Genomic DNA, 17,096 nt, shown 5'->3' with positions numbered 1-17,096 from the left:
ACAGGAAAAATATGGGGATTAAATAAGAGCGGAATCAGATCAGATTGATTCAACTAGAATCTAAGCTGAGATTTTTTTCTCCCTATCCCCTGCTGAACCTCATTGGTGCTTCTGTCCTTCAGGAACATACAGGCAAGGTAGGAGTTGTAGGAAAAACCATATTCACATAAACATAATTCAAGTCTCATCTTCTGATTTCTATGTTCAGGCTCTTGTCTTCCTCCACCCACTCCCACCCACTACCATCTTGTGTTACCACTTGAGCATTCAATATTGCACATTTAATAGGTGCTTGAGAAATGTTGTCTACGTTCCTCACTATCCACCTGTCTGACTGAGGGGAGGAGATTTTTCTTGTTGTGGACAAGGCAGTCCCTACTCCCTGCACCATGTAATAGCAGCCTGGCGGCTAGAAAGCTCTTAGCCTCAGGATTGAACATACCACTTAACTGATAGCCCCATCCTCAGCCAAGCCTCACCAGGCTCGGAGCTATGAGCCCAGAGAAACCGACTGAACTCCAGAGACAGCAAGACACTCAGTCCCAGGACACAAGTAAGACAGATTATACTTTTAAAGTTTTTCTTGGACTTTTCTGTAAAATCTGATTAAATCATTATTATTTTTTATCTTTGACATTTTCTCTTTTGCCCTTTGACATTCTTAGAGTGTCTTCAGACTTTATTGAGATTATTATCATCATTGTCATTACTATTCATCATTAACCATGGATGTCTTAGTCTGTTAAGGATACTACAACAAACTGTTATGGACTGGGTGGCTTATAAATAACACAAATTTATTTCTCACAGCTCTGGAGATCAAGGTGTTGGCTGGTAAGGGCTCACTTCCTGGTTAGTCTTCTACTAACTGTTGTTCCTTTGCTGTGTCTTCACATGGAGGAAGAGGTGAAGTATCTCTCTGAGACCTCTTTTGCAAAAGCATTCGCCTAATCACCTCCCAAAGGCCCCATTCCTAATGCCATGTCCCGGAGAGATACCTCTCAATAATTGTTTTTGTCCCCTCCAAAATTCATACATTAAATCCTAATGCCCAATGTGCTGGCATTAGGAATGAGACAGAAACATTTAGAAACATTTAGACCATAGTAATGAGTAATTCACATTTTCTGTAGTTCAATGTTACCTGAAAAAATCCTTTAAACTACTAGTACTCTAGTTAGTACATTCTGAGAGTTAGAGCTGACACATTATGTAACAGCTCAGGACCAAGAAGTTAGCGTTGAATGGTTATGTTCACTTGTAGTCCAAGAGGTCAAGATGTCATTGGTTGGTATGCATTCATGATGGTGTAGGACCTAGACTCTACATAACCACTCTTGTATATAAATCATTTCATGCTCATTTTATATTTCACATAGTACAAAATAGCTTTTTAATTTGGTTTGTGTAAATATATGACAAGCTGCAATTCAATGATTTCTGGAGACGAAATACCCTGAAAACAACTGGAAAGACATATGATTTACATTGTAAAATGCATGTAAACCTCACCTGGTAAATGACCACATTTCCATGCAATAATGAAGTGTTCTATGTGCTTTGATTAGGCTGGGAAAATCTTGATTTTGGTGAATGCCTATGGTTCTTCCAGGCTGTTGGATAGGGGCTATAACAAACTGCTATGGACTGGGTGGCTTATAAATAACACAAATTTATTTCTCACAGCTCTGGAGATCAAGGTGTTGGCTGGTAAGGGCTCACTTACCAATCAAGGTAGGCCTTGATTGTGGCCTACCTCACCATAAGGTTAGCCCCTGTGTTAAAGAGAATGGCCATGGTGAGGACATTGAGCTACAGTGACAGCCCATTCCCAGGAAGAAAAGCAGCCCTATTACATTTGCTGCAATAAACTCATGCTTTCTAATTTGCTGTCTTTCTTTTTTCCAAACAAATGTGTTATTACTCAACAACAAAGGGTCTGACAAGATCCCACAGAGCTTATACTACAAAGCTACATAAAAGCAGGAAATGATGAATGTTAAGTGCATTCTGACTTGATTCAGTTTAAAGAGATCACTTCCAAGAAACACTTGGGATCGGTACTTGTGGTGTAAGAGATGTGTCCTGACAGCTGGGGTTTATTGGAACAAGTGGAGATTTGTTCTCTTTTATGTCCATTTATTCCAATGCATTTGTCATCAGAAACTGCTCATGCAGAGCGCAAAGCAGAAGATTACACAATGGAGCACCAGCAAAGAGTTGAGAGAGTCTCTCCAACTAATGCTGAGGAGGAGGGATTCGCTGTCAGTTCTATTTTTAGTGGTTGCTGCTGTGATGATTTCTAGGGTGCCTAGTCCAGCCTGTCCCTACAAATGAATCCACATCTGGGCATTTCTATAGTTTGGTTTTGTTTGTTCCCTCCAAATCTCATGTTGAAATTTGATACCCAATGTTAGAGTTGGGGGCCTAATGAGAGGTGTTTGAGTCATGGGGGCAGATGCCTCATAAGTGGCTTGGTATAGTCTTCATGGTAATGAGTGAGTTCTTACTCTATTAGTTCCTGGAAGAGCTGGTTGTTAGTGGCACCTTCCCACTCTTTCTCTCTCTTGTTTTCTCTCTTGTCATGTGATCTCTGCACACATCAGCCCTCCTTCACTTTCCATCATGAGTAGAAGCAGCCGGGCCCCTCACCAGAAGCAGAAGCGGGTGCCATGCTTCTTGTACAGCCTGCAGAACAGTGGCCAAATAATCATCTTTTCTTTATAAATTGCCAGCCTCAGGCATTCCTTTATAGCAACACAAATGAACTAAGACAGTCATTAATATCCATGTATACAACCAATCCCATAACCTCTTCTTCCTTTGCACATAGCTAGACTCTATTTGTCAGCCTCTCTTGAGGTTATAGCTAATGGAATATGAGCAGAAATGATGTGGGCCACCTCCAGACCTTGCCCATAAAAACCTCCATGGTTAATTCTCCTTGCTGTCTCTTCCCCCATCTGCCAGCTGGATGTCCATGCCCAGGTAACCATGAAGTTGTGTTTGAAGGATGGTGGAGCCTCCATAAGCCAGATCCTAGAATGATTACAAGGAACTCAACTTATCCACCCCTCTACCCCTGTCTATTGGAATTTACATAAAGAAAATATAATTGTCTATAATATAAGATCCCTGAAATGTGGGCAGGGAAGTAGGGGAGGTCTGTTACAGCAGTTGGCCTACCCTGACTCATACAGCATTCAAGTGCCCATAGAAAGAGCAGGTGATGTTCTCTGAATGCACCTACTTTTGCAGCATTTCTGACTATCTTTTTTTAATGTTCCCCTCTACTTGATTCCAACAATGATACTGAGCTGGGGAATGATGGGGGAGAAGCATGTTGGGTTGTTACATACTAGCATGTTGATATGACTTTGTAAAAGAAAACGTGAAGATGGCAAAGAACACACATTCCTGAGGACAGATATGCTATCCCAACCAACAAATCCTTGTTGGGCACGTTCCCTAAAACAGTCATTCTGCTAGGTGCTGGGAATACAAAGGTATGAACCTTCATCTCCACCTTAGAATGAAAACAAAAACAAACAAACAAAAAGATACAGTCCTATTCCTCAAGCTTACAAACTATTTGGGGAAACACAACTTAAAAGATAGTTGACTAATCAAAGAGGACAACCTTTACAGTCAGACAGAATTAGGTTGCAATATCAAATATGGTACTTAGCAAATAGATGGAAAATTATTTCATCACATTGTACCTCAGTTTCCTCATCTTTAAACTCATATAATACCTGATGTATTAGTCTGTTCTCACGCTGCTATTAAAGACATACCTGAGACTGGGTAATTTATAAAGGAAAGAGGTTTAATTGACTCACAGTTTCACATGGCTGGGGAGACCTCACAATCATGACTGAAGGTGAGTAAGGAGCAAAATCAAGCCTTACATGACAGCAGGCAAAAGACCTTGTGCAAGGGAATTTCCCATTAGATCTTGTGAGATTTATTCACTACCATGAGAACAATGTGGGGGAAACCACCCCCATGATTTAATTATCTCCACCTGGCCCCTCCCTTGACATATTACAATTCAAGGTGAGATCTGGGTGAGGACAAATCCAAACTATATCACTCTGCCCCCGGCCCCTCCCAAATCTCGTGTCCTCACATTTCAAAACCAATCATGCCCTCCCAATAGTCCTCCAAAGTCTTAACTCATTTCAGCATCGACTCAAAAGTCCACAGTCCAAAGTTTCATCTGAGACAAAGCAAGTCCTTCTGCCTATGCGCCTGTAAAATCGAAAGCAAGTTAGTTACTTCCTAGATGCAAGGCGGGTAGAGGCATTGGGTAAATACACCCATTCCAAATGGGAGAAATTGGCCAAAATGAAGGGGCTACAAGCCCCGTGCAAGTTCAAAATCCAGCCGGGCAGTCAAACTTTAAGCTCCAAAATGCACTCTTTTGACTCCATGTCTCACATGAAGGTCACACTGATGCAAGGGATGGATTCCCATGGTCTTAGGCACCTAATAAACAGGGTTAAGCTTTTTAACATTTTATTTTGAAATAATTTTAAGCTTAAAGAAGAGCTGCAAGAGTTCCCATCTACCCTTCCTTCACCCATCTTCCCCTAATGTTAACAATTTACATAGTTTGTTCTTATTTTACAGAATTGTTTTGACTACTCTGGTTTCTTTACCTTGCCAAATAAATTTCAGAATCAACTTGTTGATTTCTTCAAAGAAGCATACAGTTGACTCTTGTTTTTTACCCAGTCTGACAATGTTTTTCAATTAGTGTTTATATCATTAATGTGTAAAATGCATTAAAATTACTTTCTTACTAGCTGTTTTCTATTTGTTTCATCATTTCTTTGTCTCATTTTTTCTCCTTTTTTGCTGCCTATTCTCAGAATCATTGAATATATCTTAGGATTCCATTTGATTACCTCTACAGACAATATATATAAGAATTTTTAAAGAATATTTAGTGGTTACCCTAGGTTTACAACACATGTGTTTAATCAGTCTGCCTACAAATATATTACACCACTTTATTTGTAGTATAAGGAACCTGTAACAGTATATCCTCAGTGCTTTTTTAACTGTGCTCCACATGAAAATCAGGAGAGGATATCTGGAAAAAAAATGCCAACGCTCAAGCCCAACCCAAAATGAATTCAATCAGAATTTCTGGGGGTGGGAGAAACCCAGGTGTACCTTTTAAAAAGCTCCCCAGGAAATTCTTTTTATTTATTTATTTATTTTTTTTTTTGAGACAGGGTCTTACTTTGTCACCCAAGCTGAAGTGTAATGGCACAATCACGGCTCACTGCAGCCTCAACCTCCCAGGCTCTAGTGATCCTCCTGACTCAGCCTCCCAAGTAGAAGTAGCCAGGACCATAGGCACACAACACCACATCTAGCTAATTTTTTTTAGTAGAAACAGGGTCTCACTATGTTGCCCAGTCTGGTCTCAAACTCCTGGGCTCAAGTGATCCTACCACCTCGGCCTCCCAAAGTGTTGGGATTACAGCCATGAGCCACCACTCTGGCCTTCCAGGAGATTTTTTTTTTTTTTTTTTTTTTTGAGACAGAGTTTTGCTCTTGGGGCCCAGGATGGAATGCAATGGTGCAATCTAGACTCACTGCAACCTCCGCCTCCCAGGTTCAAGCAATTCTCCTGCCTCAGCCTCCCAACTACCTGGGATGACAGGCATGTACCACCATACCCAGCTAATTTTTGTGTTTCTAGTAGAGATGGGATTTCACCATGTTGGCCAGGGTGGTCTCGAACTCCAGACCTCAGGTGATCCACCTGCCTTAGCCTCCCAAAGTGTTGGGATTACAGGTGTGAGCCACTGCACCCGACCCTAGGAGATTCTTTTTTTTTTTTTTTTTTTTGGAGGGTGTGTGGGGGAGATGGAGTCTCACTGTGTTGCCTAGGTTGGAGTGCAGTGGCGCAATCTCCACTCACTGCAACCTTTACCTCCTGGATTCAAACAGTTTTTCTGCCTCAGCCTCCCAAGTAGCTGGGATTACAGGTGCCCACCACCACATCTGGCTAATTTTTGTATTTTTAGTAGAGACGGGTTTTCACCGTGTTAGCCAGGCTGGTCTCAAACTCCTGACCTCAGGTGATCCGCCTGCCTCGGCCTCCCAAAGTGCTGGGATTACAGGCCTGACCATGCCCAACCGGCAGAGATTCTTAACAAGCAATGAGTTTTGGCCACAAGCCCCTTTAGGTCATGGGTTATCACTTGGTGTTATATGCAGTGTGCAGCCTGGGAGTGTGTTTAATTATGCCTGTTATTGAAAAGGCAAATATTCACTGCCCAAATTCACTGGGCAGTGAATACACCTGGTAACAATACTAGTGACTTAGCACTTATTGTCCTGATATAATTATCTCAACTCCCTACCCACTTCAGTCTTTTATAATGTCTGCTTTAGACTGTAACCACTAGAAGACACCAAGGAGTTTGCAAAAAACAAACAAACAATAACATCCCGTTTAATGAAAGCGCATACAGAAGAAGCTACTTATAGGTTCAGTACAAGATGTCCCATTCCAATCAGTGAAGGAGGTACTGGACAGAATAACTTGGTTCCTCACCCTGAAACGTTTCACTTTTTATAAATGATAGTGTTAATAATTTGAGTGTTTGAACATGATTTAAGGCCATGAATAATTTTTCTAAGAGCAAAATATCAGTGAAATCACTAACACTAAATCTGCCATCTTTCATAGAGCAGCTTGTGATAGCATAGGTCCTAAAATAACTCCAAAGTTTTAGAGATTTGGCCTTTGTCAGAACAGTAGCTGAAAAAGCTGTCTTAAAAATACCAAGTTTTTCATAGAAATAAAGGACTGGAAGCAACATTTATTGCAATTTAACTCTTTTGTTTTAAAGGTTAGGAAACTGAGACTCAGAGATGTATCTATTCAAACTCATACAACCACTTAACACCATACCAGCCAAGAATTTTGATCTTATAATTCTTTACTCTGTAATGTGTCCGTGCAATTGCCAAACCTTTAGTATTGTTAGAACAATTATTCTGGATAATCTCAAGAGCGGAGAATATAATGGGGAAAAGGCAACCGCTAATAAAATCTGATATGGGTTTGGCTCATTTCAAGTCAGTCTTCCAATTGCTCCAAACTATAAAAATATCCACATATAAGAGTAGAAATACTGTCACATTTTCAGTCCCATCCAAGCAGGCAGTCTGTAATGTACGTTCTGCATTAACAACTATTCCAAGTTGTCAATAAAGGTAATTTCTAGGATATTCCATTTTCATAGTCTAGTTTGAAGGCTACAAAAAGCCTGACTGTGATTGAATAGGATTATGCCTAACTGTAAGTAATAGAACATTTAGTTCCCTCTTCTGAAAGTCTGAAGATAGTAGCCCTTCTAGGTTGGTATGAACTTCCATAGTATCAGGGACTCAGGTTCTGATGTAGTTTGGTTCTGTGCCCCCACCCAAATCTCATCTCGACCTGTAATCCCCATGTATTGAGGGACGGACCTGTAATCCCTATATGTGGAGGGAGGGAGGTGATTGGATTATGGGGGCCCCCATGTTGTTCTCATGATAGTGATTTAGTTCTCATGAGATCTGATGGTTTTATAAGGGGCTCTTCCCCTTTGCTCTTACTTCCCTCTCTCCCCTGCTGCCACGTGAGACATACCTGCTTCCCCTTCCGCCATGATTGCAAGTTTCCCGAGGCCTCCCCAGCCATGTGGAATTGTGAGTCAAAATTAAACCTCTTTTTTGTTTTAATAAATTACCCGGTCTCAGGTATTTCTTTATAGCAGTGTGAAAACCAAGGGAGACAGGTCCCAAGAGAACCATTCTTTTGTAGGTGCCAACAAAAGGGGAAATGCGATTCCACTCCCTGGTTTAATATGTCTATGTTAGTCAGTGGATCTGCTCATCTGCCCCTGTGATCCAGGTGGAGGGGAATGAATTAAGAAGACAAGGCATGATGGAGGATGGTAAGATTCTTTGCATCCCTCCCATAGCTCCAGATCCCAAGAAGTACAGAAAAAGATCCCACAGGTACTTGTAAGTCTATGAGTCTGGGGCCTACAGTCTAGCTGGGGATTGCTGCAGCAGGGGTCAAGGAAGCAAGTACACTGAAGCAGTGGGGGAAAATGCAGACAGAGGGTCTTCATTGGAAGTCAAATCTCACAACATATTACCAACATCTGGGGAAGCTGCTTGGGGAGGCTGTCATCAGAGGGGAACGCTGGAGCCACCACTTGTCTACATTGAACCCTCAGACAGCAACAGTGTCAACCACCCATGAGAGCTACGTAAAGACAAGTCAAATAAGGAGCTGAGTCTTTCTTGTTCCTTTTCCTTCTCCAGCCCAGCATCAGAGAAGCAGGTGCATGGAGGTAGGAGGAAGCAGGTATCTGAAAGCAGATCATGCTCCTTCAAATGCCAGCCCTGGAGCCCACTGGTCTAGCCAGTGCTAGGAGGAGTCGGGGAGAAGCTTTGGATCTGAAAAAAATTAAAGTTTAAATAAACAGAGCTGTGTCTTTAAAACTGAAAGTGACTTTTAATTACTGAAAATGACAAAAAGCTAAAGCATCAGGCTGAAGTGTTATAAAGAGCCCCTATAACCCAATGAGGAGGGGACTTTGTTACAGCAGAGCTGAAAATAGTGGTTGGGATAAATAAGCGTTCTGTGTTTTTACCTGCAAATGAATTGAGACTCCTCCCTCAATGAACCATACTTGTCCTTTAGTGAAAATCACACCAGTGAAGCAGCCTGTGCCAATTTGAATGGATCCTTGTCTACTCCCTCCTTCCTCCGTTTGGAAACAGGGATACCACTATACTAAGCAAGAGATTCCCAAAGCTAAGACTTCTAAGTACCACCCACATGGCTTTTGCCATATTGTTATACCCCCTGTACTATTATTACTTTATAGTTTTCCCTTGAATTTACTCACTTTAAAACTTAACCATATTTTTAAAAGAAACTGGCTCAATTATAATTGGAAGAACAGTACAGCAGTCCCTTCTTAACCATGAAAAATACATTCCAAGATCCCCAGTGGATGCCTGGAACCATGGATAGTACCAAACCCTAAACACACACTGTCTCTTCCCATACATACCTACCTATGATGAAGCTTAATTTATAAATTAGACACAGGACTAGATTAACAACAATAACTAATAATAAAATAGGACAACCCTGACAAAATACAGTAACAAAAGTTATATGAATTTAGGTTCTCTCTCTCTCTCTCTGTAAACATCTCATTGTACTGTACTCACCCTTCTTATGATGATGTGAGTTGATCATTGAGAGGGCTACTAAGTGACTCATTAGTGGGAAGTGGAGACAGCGTGGAGACACTGGACAAAGGGAGGATTCATATCCCACATGGGACAAAGCAGGACAGTGCAAGGTTTCATCATGCTCTTCAGAACAGCACACAATTTATAACTTAGAACGTGTTTATTTCCGGAATTTTCCACTTAATATTGCTAGAGCATGGTTGACCATGGGTAACTGAAATCTTGAAAACGAAGCCCAATTACTACTGTAGAAATTGCCATAAATAAGCACAACAAAGATGATACTCTCAAATCTTATCTAAATACTGTGCCCTGAGCCCAAGCTTTGATCTTTGTTAGAAAGGGAGATTAGCAAGGGTGAGAGGTGCTAAAGACATACTAGTAACAAACAGAGACTTTATCCTTGATGTAATTAGGGTTGAAAGAATTGCGAAGTGAATGACTTTCTTATGGGGTAATTCGAAGTTTTTTAACACTGTGACTGAGAAATAATGTATGAAATACCAAAACCTCACCTGAGAGGAAGCATGTTCTGCTATATAATGATGCCAGCAATACATACCTGCCTCCAGCATCTTGCTAAGCAGCTTTTATAACTACCGGGGAACTTACACTGAAAGGTGATGTGCTAAAAGATAAATCTTAGAATCTGAGGGCATGAAGTGCTATGGGTACATATTAAATGCTCTGACAGGTAGGACTCTTAGATTGCAAGCAACAGAAAAGAATTTGATGGCTTATGATATGGTCTGGCTCTGTGTCCCCACTCAAATCTCATCTTGAATTGTAATCCAAATTGTAATCCCCACGTGTTGGGGAAGGGACCTCGTGAGAGGTGACTGACTTGACCAGGGGAGTTCCTTTGTGCTGTTCTCATGATAATGAGTGAGTTCTCATGAGATCTGATGGTTTCGTAATGGACTTTCCCCCCTTTACTCTGCATTTCTCTAATTCTTCTCCTTCCTGCCTCCATGTGAAGAAGGACATGTTTGCTTCCCCCTCATCTGTGATTGTAAGTTTCCTGAGGCCTCCACAGCCATGCTGAACTGTGAGTCAATTAAACATCTTCCCTTTATAAATTATCCAGTATCAGGTATGTCTTTATTAGCAGCATGAGAACAAACTAATACAGCTTGTATAACTGGTAGGGCCAGATGCATAGCTCGCTTCAAGCAGAGTTGTATTTGGGTGATAAAATAGTGTCTTCAGGATGTATTCTATAGTCTCTTTGTCTCTCTCTTCCAGCTTAGCAGACGCAGCAGAAAAAGTACCACAATCTCTAGCAGCTATGTCCCAGGGAGGTTGCCGATAGGATGGTGTGCTGACTGGGGCCCCACACCCACCTGGAATCAATACCTGAAGCCAGCTGGCTGAGAGTACTCTCCTGGATCCCATTCCCATTTCCTGTGATAATAGAGGGCTAGGAGAAAAGAAGAGGCTGGGAAGGAGGGAAGATCAAGGCCTGGGATGAATTTCCCACAGGAAGAAAAGGGAAAAGGTGCTAGGCAGTCAAAAACCAGTGTTCACAACAAACGCCCTCCCTGTGCCAGGCATAGCCAATATGAAAAGATCCTAAAAGGTCACTTAATGAGATTTTAAAATACAAAGAGTAAATGCGTGTTGAATGGCCCCTGTTGCCTAGGCAGCAGACACTGCTGATGCTCAGCCCCCATCTCCTCAACCCTCGCCACTTTCTTGAACGCCAATGCCAACTTCAACAGCCAGTGCATGCACCTTACTGCTTAGAGCTTTCTCTGAACATGGCAGCTTCCTTTTATGCCAATAGGGAAGGTCAGAAGACCAGGGAATTAGCCACCTAAGGCCCTTACAGTCCTTAGACAAGTACAGTTGGTAGATGGTGGATCAATGCCCTAGCTTCCCCACCCCTGGGGTAGGATAAGTGCTGAGTTCTGTACTGTTTCCCAGCTCCCTCCTGGTGGAATTGAGTTCCACTTACCCACAGTGGTAACTTGCTTAATAACATTCCTTTTTTGGCTTCCTTCCCTTCTCTTTCTCACTTCCATGTCCCCCTTCTAGTGTTTATTTGGACCATCTCCTAAATAAACTAGTTGTACTTGAATTCTTGTTCCAGAGGAACCCAAACTATGACAGTCAAACGTTGTGGTAAGCTATTTAAATGTATTACCTCCTGTCATTCTCTTAACAATCACATGAATAGTACACTATTATTATGCTATTTTGCAGATAAAGAAATGAGGCCCTTAGTAAAGGCCACACTGCTGGGGAAAGGCACAGCTAGAATTCAAAGCAGGTTGAATCCAACACACACTTAACAATGGCTGCTGTGTTTCCTGACACTTTACAATATCCCTATAGACCCCCAGCTTCCAGTGATGCTATTCAAAGCAGGTAAATCCCAGAGCATCACTGAAGGGGATGTAAATGAACTGGAGAAAGTACTGTTGTTCTGTAGAATCTGTGGGGGAAACGTGACCCAAGTAGCCTTGCACATAGTAGGTGCCCATTAATATTTATTGAAATAACATGTGGCAGTATTTACTTTACAAAACATCATTAGTGTTATTCTTTATGCTATCCTTGAAAAGGGAAGGCTTTCTGAGGGATAATTCTCCAGTGAAATGTTTCTAAATCAATACAAATCACAGCCTCCCCGGATTACGATAAAGTAATCATCTCCAGAGTAGAAGAAAATTAGACTCAACTGTGTTCAGAATAATACATGTTGCTCTTTTACAAAAAAAATGTATAACTTCAAAATATACATATTCTTACTTAACTAGGAGAGCTTAGGTACAGGTTTGCCTAAGACCAAAGACTGAAGCAAATTCTCATTGATCTTTTCCATTTTATACGTCCATAATTGCATATGAAAATCATTTTTCTATTATTTTAGGTAGCACATGCATAAGAGAGTGAACCTGCCTAAGGACAAGTCACTGAAACAATTGTCTTGCTGCCTATTTCCTGATTTAGTGGAATGAGCACTAAATTAAGAGTCATAAAGCCCAATTGTGTGGGCTAATTACTTATCTTTTCTGGGTTCCATAGCTTTTTCTGCAAAATTAGAACTTTTGTTTAGCAATCACCAGCATCCTCCTAGCCCCCAAATTCTCTGACAAACAAGGGAAAATGTTTGCTTACTTCCAGCCTTGTGTACAAACTGAATTAAAGAGTGTCGGAACATCACTTCTACCTTATTCAGATATTGTACAGAAACATTCACTCTGCATGTTATAAATAACACAGAGGCAGTCTTTCTGTACCCAGGTCAGCACCAAAATTTCTATCTAGACTGTGCTTTCACTGTGGGAAATATTAATACTCCTGTGTTAATTGTGACCTCAATGTTATCGTAATCTCAGGTTGCCTATAGGTATAAACTTCAGTGAATACTTAATGTTACATAACGATAGGCTGTTTTTGTAACACATTTTCACACTTTTGGATAATTTAGATTTTGTTTAAAAATATAATGAACACTAAGCAATTGTTTGCAGATAAGGAAATGGAAGACTTCAAAGAGGATAAGAGAAATCTCACATTTAATTCAATTAAGTCAGAGACTGAACATGTCTAAAGATGTCAAGAACTACCCTCCTACCTCCATTTTCTAAGATTACTTACTGAAATATTCTAAAGAAATAATTAATGTAGTCTAAATTAAATCTGTTTCTAATAGTGTTCTTCAAATACTTCAAACTACTAGGTAGAACCAAGTGATATTGTCTATTTGACCATTTTTTATGTATAAAATAGCAATTTCATGTCATTCAATCCAGTAATTTAAAGTGTTTCTGTATATTGCAGGCAGACATCTAACAAGACAAAGAACTAAAGTGTGACTGGAGTGGAGGCTGAAATCTCTTAGAAAGACTAGGCAAAGTATCAATAAAGAATGGTTTTCATTGGTAGCTTACATAAATCATGGCTTTTAAAAATTCATTTGTGCATGGCAGTTTGTGAATAGTAGATGCACTTATAAGAGCTTTTCAAAAATTCATTAACTGTTAAAACTTCAGATTCTATTTTTTTTAAGTGGAAAAGATATTATCAGGATAGATGAACAGATTGATTAAGCTTTTTGTTTCGCTTTGTTTTTCATGGTGAAGCCACTTGTAAACAGAGAATGCGTTTGGTGGAGATTATCAAAGCTTTAGGGTGAGCATCCTCCCAAATGTACTGTTGTGGAGATTGATTGACAGTGGAAGAATAGATGGAATGCTCTTCTTAAGCTATGGGGACAGGTTACCTAGTAACCACCAAATGATTAAGTTCTGTTCACGGAGACTTGTTCTCTTAATTGGACGAAAAGATTTAAAGAGCGCAGCTGGGGAGAAATGGAAAGATGGAGGACCATGGCCATTATTAGTGGACCTGACATCTGTAGTCCCAGCAGCCTTAGCCAAATGGTCACAATATGAGTGAATCTTCTGTTAGTACAAAGAAGTCAGTGAAGGTACCTACAGAGTCACTGTTTTGTGCACTTTTCAACTGTAGGAAAAATGAAAATAGAGTGTGGAATTACACATATTAAAAAGTGCAGTGAAAACTGTGTGGTGTTATAGTTATGAGAGTGATCATTTTCTGTGGACAAGATTATATTTGTGTTCAGATATCAGAGTTCTATTCTATAAGAGAACTCAAAATAAGCACTTGAGGTCAGTATATCCTATCACAACTCTCTTTGGTCTAATACCATCAGGCACATACTGCTTTATAGAGAATTGTGGTCACTTCTGCTCTCTCCTGCTTTTAACAATAAAATTAAGAAAAATCAAGGTATACATTGGTAATAATGACATTTTTCATTCATTAAGGACTAAGAAAAATCAAGGTATAGTTTGGTGATAATGACATTTTTTATTCATTAAGGATTTTTAGACGATAGAGTGCTTTTTGCCTATGCTCAAAAAAGAACTCAGTATTTATATATTAGAAACAAAAAAGTATCTGAGATAAGCCTCAATCAATTTAGAGATTTATTTTTCCAAGGTTAAGGATCATGACCTATGACACACCCCCAGAGGACCCTAAGGACATGTGGCCAAGGTGGTTGGGTTATAGCTTGATTTCATGCATTTTAGGGAGACGGAAGTTACAGGTAAGACATAAATCAATACATGTAAGGTATATATTGGTGTAGCCGGGAAAGGTGGGACATGTTGAAGGTGGGGGGTAGGCTTCTATGTCATACGTGGATTTAAAATTTTCCTGATTGGCAATTGGTTGAAAGGGGTAAGCTCTGCCTGAAGAGTTGAAATCAGCTTGAGTGAAGCTAACTGGGGAGGGGTGGGTTGTGGAAACCAAAGTTTTTGTCATGTAGGTGAAGCCTCCAAGTAGGAGAATTGAGACACAATAGATGTGAATGTCTCCTGTGGAACTTTAAAGGTCATCAGACTATTCAGAAAGACCTAATAAAGGAAGGAGATTCTCTACAGAATGCAAATTTCCCCCACAAGAGACAGCTTTGCAGGACCATTTCAAAATATATCAAATAAGTATATTTGGGGGTAAATTACTTTCATTTCTTCAGGGCCTACTATCTGTCACGTGATGCTATACTAGAGTCTGTTTGGAAATTGCTGGCTTATTGCTATAGAGCCTGTTCTGTCAGTCTTAGAATTTCTATTTTCATATTAATGCTGGTCAGTTGTGCCTGAACTTCAAAGGGAAGAGGGTTTAATGAGATTTGTCCTACCTTCCCCTTCTCGTGATGGCCTGAACTGGTTTTTCAGATTCCTTTGGGTCCCCTTGGCTAAGAGGAGGATCCATTCAGTCAGTTGGGGGGGCTTAGAATATTATTTTGGTTTACCATATATATATATGTATGCACACATATATATGTACACATATATTATTTAATTGGAGAAGCTCTATCCTGGAGTGGAGCTTTTTTGTTTGTTTGTTTTTTAATTTTTAATTTTTGTGGGTACATAATAGGTACATGTATTTATGAGTTACATGAGATATTTTGATACAGGCAAGTAATTGGTAATAATCACATAAGAGTAAATGGGATATACATCTGCTCAAGCACAATCCAATTATGCTCTTTTCATTGTAAACCAAAAAGTATCTGAGGCAGGTCTCAATCAATTTAGAAAGTTTATTTTGCCAAGGTTAAGGACATGGGCCTCGGAAGCTGCACCTGGGAAACAGATCTGTGCTTCTCTCCAAAGATTATTTTGAGGGTTTCGATATTCTAAAGGGGAAAGAGGAAGAAATTTTTTAAAAATGTAGATAGATAAGAGACAAGTGGTTGCATTCTTTTGAATCTTTGATCAGCCTTTCATCAATTACAAAGTGTACATGTGAGAGGGGATAGAAGAATAACCCCTTATGCCTTCTCTAGCTCAGCGATCTGCATTTTTACACCAGAGGAAGCAATCAGATATTCATGTGTCTCAGAGGAGCAGAGAGATGACTTAGAATTCTGTCCTTTGTCCTGTACCAGTGAAGATAAGCTATTACTTACGTTGTTGGGATAAAATTCAACAGAGCTACTTTAGGATAAAGCTCTTGGGCCCCACAAGGAATTTCCCAGTGGGCAAACTGTGAGGCAGGTGTGTTGCTTTTTTATCTTTGTAGCTGTCTTATTTAGGAATAAATTGGGAGGCAGGTTTGCCTGATGCAGTTCCTAGCTTGAGTCTTCCCTTTGGCTTAGTGATTTTGGGGTCCTGAGATTTATTTTCCTTTCACATAGTTATTTTAAAATTTACCATTAAATTATTTTTTACTATAGTCACCCTTTCGTGCTAGCAAATATGAGGCCTTATTTATTCTTTCTAACTATTTTTTGTACTCATTAACCATCCCCATTTCCCCCTCCAACCCTGTTACTCTTCCCAGTCTCTGGTAACCATCGTTATACTCTCTGTCTCCATGAGTTCAATTGTTTTGATTTTTAAATCACAAATAAGTGAAAATATATGAAGTTTGTCTTTCCATGCCTGGCGTATTTCAGTTAATATAATGACGTCCAGTTCTATCCACGTTGTTGCAAATAACAAAATCTCATTCCTTTTTATGACTGAATAGTACTGCATTGTGTATATGTACGTTTTCTTTATCCAGTCATCTTGTCGTTGTTGTTGTTGAGACAGAGTCTCGCTCCGTCACCCAGGCTGGAGTACAGGAGCGCGATCTCGGTTCACTGCAACCTCTGCCTTCTGGGTTCAAGCGATTCTCCTGCCTCAGCCTCCTGAGTAGCTGGGATTATAGGCGCTGCCAACACGCACAGCTAATTTGTGTGTGTGTGTGTGTGTGTGTATGTGTGTATTTTTAGTAGAGACAGGGTTTCACCATGTTGATCAGGTTGGTTTTGAACTCCTGACCTCAAGTGATCTGCCCACCTAGGACTGCAAAGTGCTAGGATTACAAGCATGAGCCACCATGCCCGGCCTATCCATTCATCTTTTGATGGACACTTAAGTTGCTTCCAAATCTTGGCTATGGTACATAGTACTGCAACAAACTTCAGAGTGCAGATATGTCTTCAATATCCTGATTTCCCTTCTTTTGGGTATATACGCTGCAGTTGGATTGCTGATTTATATGGTAGCAGTATTTTTAGTTTTTTGATGAATGTCCAAACTGTTCTCCATAGAGGCTGTACTAATTTACATTCCCACCAACAAGGTACAGATGTTCCCTTTACTCCACCTCCTTGCCAGCATACGTCACTGCCTGTCTTTCAGATAAAAGCCATTTTAACTGAGGCAAGATGATAGCTCATTGTAATTTTGACTTGCATTTCTCTGAGGATTTATGTATCTGTTGTATGTTTTTTGATTTGAGGTTACCATGAGGCTTGCAAATACTAT

General features: G+C 40.2%; 1 protein-coding gene across 1 annotated transcript in view; it reads right to left on the bottom strand.

Moving 5' to 3' along the window:
- Positions 1 to 9,324, bottom strand: part of KCNK10 (potassium two pore domain channel subfamily K member 10) — a 180,948-nt gene extending 171,624 nt beyond the window's left edge. The window contains exon 1 of the mRNA XM_050795868.1: positions 9,268 to 9,324. The gene's annotated coding sequence lies outside the window, so the exon portion shown is untranslated. The remainder of the gene's footprint in view (positions 1 to 9,267) is intronic.
- Positions 9,325 to 17,096: the final 7,772 nt, after the last annotated feature.

Source organism: Macaca thibetana, chromosome 7 (assembly GCF_024542745.1).
Source record: "Macaca thibetana thibetana isolate TM-01 chromosome 7, ASM2454274v1, whole genome shotgun sequence".
In the NCBI taxonomy this organism is placed as follows: domain Eukaryota; kingdom Metazoa; phylum Chordata; class Mammalia; order Primates; family Cercopithecidae; genus Macaca; species Macaca thibetana.
Note: the sequence above shows the minus strand (reverse complement) of the source record. Positions and strands in the feature narration are given on the sequence as shown.